Raw genomic sequence first — 10,409 nt, 5'->3', positions numbered from 1 at the left:
CCCCAGACTGTTAACCCGACAACACGCCCATAAGGAAGAATCCCCTCGGGATCAGTAGAAGCCACAGAAGAACTAAACAGACGGGATAAGGCATCAGGCTTGGTGTTCTTGCTACCCGGACGGTAAGAAATCACAAACTCGAAACGAGAAAAACAACGCCCAACGAGCTTGACGGGCATTAAGTCGTTTGGCAGAACGGATGTACTCAAGGTTCTTATGGTCTGTCCAAACGACAAAAGGAACGGTCGCCCCCTCCAACCACTGTCGCCATTCGCCTAGGGCTAAGCGGATGGCGAGCAGTTCACGGTTACCCACATCATAGTTGCGCTCAGATGGCGACAGGCGATGAGAAAAATAAGCGCAAGGATGAACCTTATCGTCAGACTGGAAGCGCTGGGATAGAATGGCTCCCACGCCTACCTCTGAAGCGTCCAACCTCGACAATGAATTGTCTAGTGACGTCAGGAGTAACGAGGATAGGAGCGGACGTAAAACGTTCTTTTAGAAGATCAAAAGCTCCCTGGGCGGAACCGGACCACTTAAAACACGTCTTGACAGAAGTAAGAGCTGTGAGAGGGGCAGCAACTTGACCGAAATTACGAATGAAACGCCGATAGAAATTAGCGAAACCTAAAAAGCGCTGCAACTCGACACGTGACCTTGGAACGGGCCAATCACTGACAGCTTGGACCTTAGCGGAATCCATCTGAATGCCTTCAGCGGAAATAACGGAACCGAGAAAAGTAACGGAGGAGACATGAAAAGAGCACTTCTCAGCCTTTACGTAGAGACAATTCTCTAAAAGGCGCTGTAGAACACGTCGAACGTGCTGAACATGAATCTCGAGTGACGGAGAAAAAATCAGGATATCGTCAAGATAGACAAAAACAAAAATGTTCAGCATGTCTCTCAGAACATCATTAACTAATGCCTGAAAAACAGCTGGCGCATTGGCGAGACCGAACGGCAGAACCCGGTACTCAAAATGCCCTAACGGAGTGTTAAACGCCGTTTCCACTCGTCCCCCTCTCTGATGCGCACGAGATGGTAAGCGTTACGAAGGTCCAACTTAGTAAAGCACCTGGCTCCCTGCAGAATCTCGAAGGCTGATGACATAAGGGGAAGCGGATAACGATTCTTAACCGTTATGTCATTCAGCCCTCGATAATCACGCAGGGGCGCAGAGTACCGTCCTTCTTCTTAACAAAAAGAACCCCGCCCCGGCCGGAGAAGAAGAAGGCACTATGGTACCGGCGTCAAGAGACACAGACAAATAATCCTCGAGAGCCTTACGTTCGGGAGCCGACAGAGAGTATAGTCTACCTCGAGGAGGAGTGGTCCCCGGAAGGAGATCAATACTACAATCATACGACCGGTGAGGAGGAAGGGAGTTGGCTCGGGACCGACTGAAGACCGTGCGCAGATCATGATATTCCTCCGGCACTCCTGTCAAATCGCCAGGTTCCTCCTGGGAAGTAGGGACAGAAGAAACGGGAGGGATGGCAGACATTAAACACTTCACATGACAAGAAACGTTCCAGGATAGGATAGAATTACTAGACCAATTAATAGAAGGATTATGACATACTAGCCAGGGATGACCCAAAACAACAGGTGTAAACGGTGAACGGAAAATCAAAAAAGAAATAGTCTCACTGTGGTTACCAGATACTGTGAGGGTTAAAGGTAGTGTCTCAAATCTGATACTGGGAAGATGACTACCATCTAAGGCAAACATGGGCGTAGGCTTGTCTAACGGTCTGAAAGGAATGTTATGTTTCCGAACCCATGCTTCGTCCATGAAACAACCCTCAGCCCCAGAGTCAATCAAGGCACTGAAGGTTTGAGCATGTAGCACCCGAACCGGTCCAGCGTAGATGGACCGACATAGTAGTACAAGATCTAGATGAAGAGACCAGAGTAGTAGCGCTCACCAGTAGCCCTCCGCTTACTGATGGGCTCTGGCCTCTTACTGGACATGAATTAACAAAATGTCCAGCAACTCCGCAATAGAGGCACAGGCGGTTGGTGATCCTCCGTTCCCTCTCCTTAGTCGAGATGCGAATCCCTCCCAGCTGCATGGGCTCAGTCTCAAAGCCAGAGGAGGGAGATGGTTGCGAGCGGAGCAGGGAAACACCGTTGATGCGAGCTCTCTTCCACGAGCCCGGTGACGAATATCTACCCGTCGTTCTATGCGGATGGCGAGAGCAATCAAAGAGTCCACATCTGAAGGAACCTCCCGGGAGAGAATCTCATCCTTAACCACTGCGTGGAGTCCCTCCAGAAAACGAGCGAGCAGCGCCGGCTCGTTCCACTCACTAGAGGCAGCAAGAGTGCGAAACTCAATAGAATAATCCGTTATGGACCGTTCACCTTGGCATAAGGAAGCCAGGGCCCTAGAAGCCTCCCTACCAAAAACTGAACGGTCAAAAACCCGAATCATCTCCTCTTTAAAGTTCTGGAACTTGTTAGAGCAATCAGCCCTTGCCTCCCAGATAGCTGTGCCCCATTCTCGAGCCCGGCCAGTGAGGAGTGAAATGACGTAAGCAACCCGAGCTCTCTCTCTAGAGTATGTGTTGGGTTGGAGAGAGAACACAATCTCACACTGCGTGAGAAAGGAGCGGCACTCAGTGGGCTGCCCGGAGTAGCAAGGTGGGTTATTAACCCTAGGTTCTGGAGGCTCGGCAGGCCAGGAAGTAACAGGTGGCACGAGACGTAGACTCTGGAACTGTCCAGAGAGGTCGGAAACCTGAGCGGCCAGGTTCTCCACGGCATGGCGAGCAGCAGACAATTCCTGCTCGTGTCTGCCGAGCATGGCTCCTTGGATCTCGACGGCAGTGTAACGAAGCGTCTGAAGTCGCTGGGTCCATTACTTGGTCGGTTCCTTCTGTCATGCTGGTGATAGAGGACCCAAAAGCGACTTAACAGAAACAGAGTTTATTTAAGTCCAAACAGGGAATAACAGAAATCCTCTAGTCTGTAGAGGGGAATGACTGGAGAAGCGGCCACAGATTGCAGGTCGCTCCGGGTAGGCGCAGGCCGTAGTAGACAGAGACACCTGCTCACACGCAGCATCTGATGAAGGCAAAAAAACACGACAGGACAGGGCGAAACACAATCACAGCAAAAACACGACAGGACAGGGCGAAACGCAATCACAGCATGGTGAATACTAAACAAGGAACCGACGGGACAGGAACGGAACACAAAGGAATAAATAGGGACTCTAATCAGGGGAAAGGATCGGGAACAGGTGTGGGAAGACTAAATGATGATTAGGGGAATAGGAACAGCTGGGAGCAGGAACGGAACGATAGAGAGAAGAGAGAGCGAGAGAGTGAGAGAGGGAGGGGGAGAGAGAGGGATAGAAGGAGGGAAAGAACCAAATAAGACCAGCAGAGGGAAACGAATAGCATGGGGAGCACAGGGACAAGACATGATAATAAATGACAAACATGACACTCTGTTTATCATATACTATGCATAGTCACTTTAACTATACATTCATGTACATACTACCTCAATTGGCCCGACCTACCAGTGCTCTCTCACATTGGCTAACCAGGCTATCTTAAGTGTTCCAAGATGGCATAGCAGTCAGACGTCCTTTGTCCTCGACTTGTCGTGTCCCTTGTGTATACACTGCTCAAAAATAAAGGAAACACTAAAATAACACATCCTAGATCTGAATGAATGAAATATTCTTATTAAATACTTTTTACTTGACATAGTTGAATGGCTGACAACAAAATCACACAAAAATGATCAATCAAATTTATCAACCCATGGAGGTCTGGATTTGGAGTCACACTCAAAATTAAAGTGGAAAACCACACTACAGGCTGATCCAACTTTGATGTAATGTCCTTAAAACAAGTCCAAATGAGGCTCAGTAGTGTGTGTGGCCTCCACGTGCCTGTATGACCTCCCTACAATGCCTGGGCATGCTCCTGATGAGGTGGCGGATGGTCTCCTGAGGGATCTCCTCCCAGACCTGGACTAAAGCATCCGCCAACTCCTGGACAGTCTGTGGTGCAACGTGACGTTGGTGGATGGAGCGAAACATGATGTCCCAGATGTGCTCAATTGGATTCAGGTCTGGGGAACGGGCGGGCCAGTCCATAGCATCAATGCTTTCCTCCTGCAGGAACTGCTGACACACTCCAGCCACATGAAGTCTAGCATTGTCTTGCATTAGGAGGAACCCAGGGCCAACCGCACCAGCATATGGTCTCACAAGGGGTCTGAGGATCTCATCTCGGTACCTAATGGCAGTCAGGCTTCTTCTGGCGAGCACATGGAGGCCCCCCAAAGAAATGCCACCCCACACCATGACTGACCCACCGCCAAACCGGTCATGCTGGAGGATGTTACAGGCAGCAGAACATTCTCCACGGCGTCTCCAGACTGTCACGTCTGTCACATGTGCTCAGTGTGAACCTGCTTTCATTTGTGAATAGCACAGCGCGCCAGTGGCGAATTTGCCAATCTTGATGTTCTCTGGCAAATGCCAAACGTCCTGCACGGTGTTGGGCACAACCCCCACCTGTGGACGTCAGGCCTTCATACCACCCTCATGGAGTCTGTTTCTGACCGTTTGAGCAGACACATGAACATTTGTGGCCTGCTGGAGGTCATTTTGAAGGGCTCTGGCAGTGCTTCTCCTGCTCCTCCTTGCACAAAGGCGGAGGTAGCGGTCCTGCTGCTGGGTTGTTGCCCTCTTACGGCCTCCTCCACGTCTCCTGATGTACTGACCTGTCTCCTGGTAGCACCTCCATGCTCTGGACAATACGCTGACAGACACAGCAAACCGTCTTGCCACAGCTCGCATTGATGTCCCATCCTGGATGAGCTGCACTACCTGAGCCACTTGTGTGGGTTGTAGACTCCGTCTCATGCTACCACTAGAGTGAAAGCACCGCCAGCATTCAAAAGTGACCAAAACATCAGCCAGGAAACATAGGAACTGAGAAGTGGTCTGTGGTTATCACCTGTAGAACCACTCCTTTATCTTGTCTTTGTCTTGCTAATTTCTTATATCATTTCATTCATTTCATTTCATTCATTTAAGTCATTTAGCAGACGCTCTTATCCAGAGCGACTTACAAATTGGTGCATTCACCTTATGACATCCAGTGGAACAGTCACTTTACAATAGTGCATCTAAATCTTAAAGGGGGGGGTGAGAGGGATTACTTATCCTATCCTAGGTATTCCTTAAAGAGGTGGGGTTTCAGGTGTCTCCGGAAGGTGGTGATTGACTCCGCTGTCCTGGCGTCGTGAGGGAGTTTGTTCCACCATTGGGGGGCCAGAGCAGCGAACAGTTTTGACTGGGCTGAGCGAGAGCTGTACTTCCTCAGTGGTAGGGAGGCGAGCAGGCCAGAGGTGGATGAACGCAGTGCCCTTGTTTGGGTGTAGGGCCTGATCAGAGCCTGGAGGTACTGAGGTGCCGTTCCCCTCACAGGTCTGTAGGCAAGCACCATGGTCTTGTAGCGGATGCGAGCTTCAACTGGAAGCAAGTGGAGAGAACGGAGGAGCGGGGTGACGTGAGAGAACTTGGGAAGGTTGAACACCAGACGGGCTGCGGCGTTCTGGATGAGTTGAAGGGGTTTAATGGCACAGGCAGGGAGCCCAGCCAACAGCGAGTTGCAGTAATCCAGACGGGAGATGACAAGTGCCTGGATTAGGACCTGCGCCGCTTCCTGTGTGAGGCAGGGTCGTACTCTGCGGATGGTGTAGAGCATGAACCTACAGGAACGGGCCACCGCCTTGATGTTGGTTGAGAACGACAGGGTGTTGTCCAGGATCACGCCAAGGTTCTTAGCGCTCTGGGAGGAGGACACAATGGAGTTGTCAACCGTGATGGCGAGATCATGGAACGGGCAGTCCTTCTCCGGGAGGAAGAGCAGCTCCGTCTTGCCGAGGTTCAGCTTGAGGTGGTGATCCGTCATCCACACTGATATGTCTGCCAGACATGCAGAGATGCGATTCGCCACCTGGTCATCAGAAGGGGGAAAGGTGAAGATTAATTGTGTGTCGTCTGCATAGCAATGATAGGAGAGACCATGTGAGGTTATGACAGAGCCAAGTGACTTGGTGTATAGCGAGAATAGGAGAGGGCGTAGAACAGAGCCCTGGGGGACACCAGTGGTGAGAGCGCGTGGTGAGGAGACAGATTCTCGCCATGCCACCTGGTAGGAGCGACCTGTCAGGTAGGACGCAATCCAAGCGTGGGCCGCGCCGGAGATGCCCAACTCGGAGAGGGTGGAGAGGAGGATCTGATGGTTCACAGTATCGAAGGCAGCCGATAGATCTAGAAGGATGAGAGCAGAGGAGAGAGAGTTAGCTTTAGCAGTGCGGAGCGCCTCCGTGATACAGAGGAGAGCAGTCTCAGTTGAATGACTAGTCTTGAAACCTGACTGATTTGGATCAAGAAGGTCATTCAGAGAGAGATAGCGGGAGAGCTGGCCAAGGACGGCACGTTCAAGAGTTTTGGAGAGAAAAGAAAGAAGGGATACTGGTCTGTAATTGTTGACATCGGAGGGATCGAGTGTAGGTTTTTTCAGAAGGGGTGCAACTCTCGCTCTCTTGAAGACGGAAGGGACGTAGCCAGCGGTCAGGGATGAGTTGATGAGCGAGGTGAGGTAAGGGAGAAGGTCTCCGGAAATGGTCTGGAGAAGAGAGGAGGGGATAGGGTCAAGCGGGCAGGTTGTTGGGCGGCCGGCCGTCACAAGACGCGAGATTTCATCTGGAGAGAGAGGGGAGAAAGAGGTCAGAGCACAGGGTAGGGCAGTGTGAGCAGAACCAGCGGTGTTGTTTGACTTAGCAAACGAGGATCGGATGTCGTCGACCTTCCTTTCAAAATGGTTGACGAAGTCATCTGCAGAGAGGGAGGAGGGCGGAGGGGGAGGAGGATTCAGGAGGGAGGAGAAGGTGGCAAAGAGCTTCCTAGGGTTAGAGGCAGATGCTTGGAATTTAGCGTGGTAGAAAGTGGCTTTAGCAGCAGAGACAGAGGAGGAAAATGTAGAGAGGAGGGAGTGAAAGGATGCCAGGTCCGCAGGGAAGCGAGTTTTCCTCCATTTCCGCTCGGCTGCCAGGAGCCCTGTTCTGTGAGCTCGCAATGAGTCATCGAGCCACGGAGCGGGAGGGGAGGACCGAGCCGGCCTGGAGGATAGGGGACATAGAGAGTCAAAGGATGCAGAGAGGGAGGAGAGGAGGGTTGAGGAGGCAGAATCAGGAGATAGGTTGGAGAAGGTTTGAGCAGAGGGAAGAGATGATAGGATGGAAGAGGAGAGAGTAACGGGGGAGAGAGAGCGAAGGTTGGGACGGCGCGATACCATCCGAGTAGGGGCAGTGTGGGAGGTGTTGGATGAGAGCGAGAGGGAAAAGGATACAAGGTAGTGGTCGGAGACTTGGAGGGGAGTTGCAATGAGGTTAGTGGAAGAACAGCATCTAGTAAAGATGAGGTCGAGCGTATTGCCTGCCTTGTGAGTAGGGGGGGAAGGTGAGAGGGTGAGGTCAAAAGAGGAGAGGAGTGGAAAGAAGGAGGCAGAGAGGAATGAGTCAAAGATAGACGTGGGGAGGTGAAAGTCGCCCAGAACTGTGAGAGGTGAGCCGTCCTCAGGAAAGGAGCTTATCAAGGCATCAAGCTCATTGATGAACTCTCCGAGGGAACCTGGAGGGCGATAAATGATAAGGATGTTAAGCTTGAACGGGCTGGTAACTGTGACAGCATGGAATTCAAAGGAGGCGATAGACAGATGGGTAAGGGGAGAAAGAGAGAATGACCACTTGGGAGAGATGAGGATCCCGGTGCCACCACCCCGCTGACCAGAAGCTCTCGGGGTGTGCGAGAACACGTGGGCGGACGAAGAGAGAGCAGTAGGAGTAGCAGTGTTGTCTGTGGTGATCCATGTTTCCGTCAGTGCCAAGAAGTCGAGGGACTGGAGGGAGGCATAGGCTGAGATGAACTCTGCCTTGTTGACCGCAGATCGGCAGTTCCAGAGGCTACCGGAGACCTGGAACTCCACGTGGGTCGTGCGCGCTGGGACCACCAGATTAGGGTGGCCGCGGCCACGCGGTGTGGAGCGTTTGTATGGTCTGTGCAGAGAGGAGAGAACAGGGATAGACAGACACATAGTTGACAGGCTACAGAAGAGGCTACGCTAATGCAAAGGAGATTGGAATGACAACCTGTTGTCTAATCCATTTGCACAACAGCATGTGAAATGTATTGTCAATCAGTGTTGCTTCCTAAGTGGACAGTTTGATTTCACACAAGTGTGATTGACTTGGAGTTAGATTGTGTTGTTTAAGTGTTCCCTTTTTTGAGCAGTGTATATATTTACATCTTTCTTCACATATCTTTTATATATTCTCTTTTCCAGAAACTCAACTTCAAAACACTCTCCTGCAACCGGCCTCACCAATTAAAAAAAAACATTATTTATCTCAAATCTGAAAGCCACAATAGAAGCTAGCCAGAAGCTAACTAGAAGCTAGCCAGAAGCTAACCAGAAGCTAGCTAGAAGGTAACTAGAAACTAGCCAGAAAATAGCCAGTTTACTGGCTAACGTTAGTATTCAGCTAACCACGGTTTGTGGTCATCAGCTATCCTTTAGCTCAAAAGGTTATCACCAATTTTGTACAACGCGACCCCGGCATTGAACATACCGGACCTATTTTTCTCTCCATATCCCCGGATTTCAACCGCAAGCTCTGGACATTTACACCTGGAACTCGCAGCTAGCTAGCTACTATCAGTGTGACTATTGGCTTACGTCGATCCCGGAGCTAGCCAGCTGAAGAGTTCCGTCATCCACTCCTGGGCTACAATCACCTATCCGGACCCTTCACGACTGGACTACCAATGTTATCTGCCCGAGGGAGTTATCCAACTGGCCCCTCCGTCTTAACGTTACCCGAATACCCATCTGCGGCCCGCTAATCGTTAGCTGTTTTATCGGCTGCTATCTGAATAGGTCTATCGGACATTTATTTTCTTGGGTCACTATAACCCAATTTGTAAGTCGCTCTGGATAAGAGCGTCTGCTAAATGACTTAAATGTAAATGTAAATGTAACTATATCTATTTTGCAATTGGATTGATCCCCTCTACCACACGGAAACCCACTAATCTACCGACGGAAACGCACGAGGTGGCTAAAAACAGACCTCCATCCTATGCTAGCTTGCTACCGATGGCCCGGCTAGCTGTCTGAATCGCCATTACCCCAACCAACCTCCCTACCTCCCTAAGCATGCCTCTCCAACCTGTTAGGGATAGGAGGCAGCATTTCACTTTGGATGAATTGCGTGCCCATAGTGAACTGTATTCTACTCTGTCCTATATTGCCAATATATGCATATTATTATTACTATTGGATAGAAAACACTCTGAAGTTTCTAAAATTGTTTGAATTATGTCTGTGAGTATAACAGAACTCATAGGGCAGGCAAACTTCCAAACAGGAAGTAGAAATTCTGGAGCTGGTTGATTTTCAACTCATCGCCTATTCACATTCAAATAAAATATGGATATGTCTGCACTTCCTACCCCTTCCACTAGATGTCAGCATTCAGTAGAATGTGGAATGGAGCCTCTGGGGTGAACTTTAACCGAATGAGAGGTGAATGAGTCACTGTCCCAACAGAATGCCATTTCCTTGATGCGCAATTGTCTGTTAATATCACCTGTGTTCCATTTGACTGCAGACGGAAACGAATGCTCCGTTTGGAACGTTATTGGATATATATAAAAATAAAATCCTGAAGATTGATTCTCTACTTAGTTTGTCCAGTTTATTCGACCTGGAATATATATTTATGAAGTTTTCGTCCGATTTCGCCTGGACCAGCGCCAGCTTTTGGGCACGTGAGCTGAAAGTGGTAGCAAATGCAGCTAATTGGACACTAGTTAATGGATGCTATGGAACAAAACAACAATTTATTGTGGAACTAGGACTCTTGCACTGCATTCTGATGAAGATTATCGAAGGTAAGGGAATATTTATTATGTAATTTCCTATTTCTGTTGACTACAACATGGCGGAGAAATATATTTAAGTCTTAGCGCTGTTTTAGTTTATTGCATGGGATGCTTTTTTCGTAACGTTTCAAAAAAATCTGACACAGCAGTTGCATTAATTAAGAACCAGTGTATCTTTAATTATATGTAAAACATGTATCTTTAGTCAAAGTTTATGAGTATTTCTGTTATCTGATGTAGCTCTCTGTAATTACTCCTGATATTTTGGAGGCATTTCTGAACATGCTGTCAATGTAAACCGATATTTGTGGATAGAAATATGCATATTATCGAAAAAAACATAAATGTATTGTGTAACATGATGTCATATGAGTGTCATCTTATGGAGATTATCAAAGGTTAGTGATTAATTTTATCTCTA

This window comes from Oncorhynchus gorbuscha, linkage group LG16, assembly GCF_021184085.1.
Source record: "Oncorhynchus gorbuscha isolate QuinsamMale2020 ecotype Even-year linkage group LG16, OgorEven_v1.0, whole genome shotgun sequence".
Taxonomy (NCBI): Eukaryota; Metazoa; Chordata; class Actinopteri; order Salmoniformes; family Salmonidae; genus Oncorhynchus; species Oncorhynchus gorbuscha.
This window is presented reverse-complemented; position numbering follows the sequence as displayed.